Source organism: Nannobrachium achirus (genome assembly GCF_963921795.1).
Source record: "Nannobrachium achirus genome assembly, chromosome: 22".
NCBI classification, from domain to species: Eukaryota; Metazoa; Chordata; class Actinopteri; order Myctophiformes; family Myctophidae; genus Nannobrachium; species Nannobrachium achirus.
The window spans coordinates 28405520-28406953 of NC_137829.1; positions in this window are offsets into that span (position 1 = coordinate 28405520).

Sequence of the window (1434 nt, forward strand, 5' to 3'; positions counted from 1 at the left end):
CTCTGCCCATTCACACAACAGCAGCAGCAGCAGCCGCGATGAAACTGCCCACCCTTTCTGTTCTCGCACACTGAGGATTGTTTGAAGCTCATCTAAGCCACAGTGGGCTGCTATTTCTTTCCTCCCTTTTTTTTTGCAGGAGCCAATCACACGTAGGGGGCAGGACCTCTGCCGGGTAGGTGTGTCAGTCAAAGTGGACTGTCAGTCAAGCGTGGAGCACTGCTTCAAGTTCAACGTTAAATACATTAACCAAACATTCCCCGAATTAACCGAGTGAATATGTACCATTGTCTCATAAGCTACGGTAGCCTACAACACGTAACACTATATCCTCAACAAACCGGATTGTTGCAGTCGGTTGCCTATAGTGCCATGCCAAATGTAAAACTCAATACAGTCAAAGGAAATGGTGCATAACCAAACCAGTGATCAATGATGTTCATTATGCTGTCCGGAACATGAGAGTAGCGTGACCTCCGTCCGGTCCAAGTCCACGAGCGTAGCACACATGCCAACATGGATGAACAACCCCCATCAAAAGGCTGACACAATCATTAGCTAGAAAAGAGACTGACATTTCATTTTCAAATAACAATTTTCTCCAGAGCAATCCACAATGGGTCACTTATCTCCAATTATCTCCAATTTTCATGCAAGCTTGCCCAAAAATAAACGAAACAATCTCGTTTCTCAGATGGTGTTTTTACCATGTGAATGCTTGCATTGGGGTGGAAACAGACTACACAGGAATAGCGTTGAAAAACTATCTCAGATAGTTGGCATCGGCGAGCTCACCACTCTGTGACAGAGTGGAAAAACATTAATAGGGCCCTATTTCTGTCCATGCCTTACCACAAGCTCACAATGTGTCGATGTAGAGCGGCTATTTGAAGTATTTTAAAATGTTTTTCAAAATAGTAAAACAAGGCAAAGAAGTTCAGGGATAAGGGGTAAGGCATGGACGAAAATATAGCTGCCTGAATACACAAACGAGTTTGGCAGCAGTGATGTGATGATGCCACCACATCATCTTACTGGATTCGAGCCACCTCTGGTTCATAATTATGAGGTAGGAGAACTGCATATGTCATTACCTGAGAAGACCTTTTGGCAGCGCTACTTCTATCACACCCTACAGCAGGGTTTCTCAAAGTGGGTGCTGTGGCACCCTATATGGCGCCAAGCACTGGGTCGGGACCCATTTGTGGGTCACGGGCACATTTTTTATGGGTATCTTAATTTGATGTTTGTGATTTTCATGATAAAAAAAATAAAATAATAATAATCTAAGAAATTCCATTAATTAGAAAGCAAATCTTTAAGAAGTAGTGAACATAGCCAATCTACAAGCTCACAACGTGCCACGAAGCGACGTGTTGTGAGCTTGTAGATCTGCTATTTTCACTAGTTTGGGTCCCAGGCAAACATCTAGTT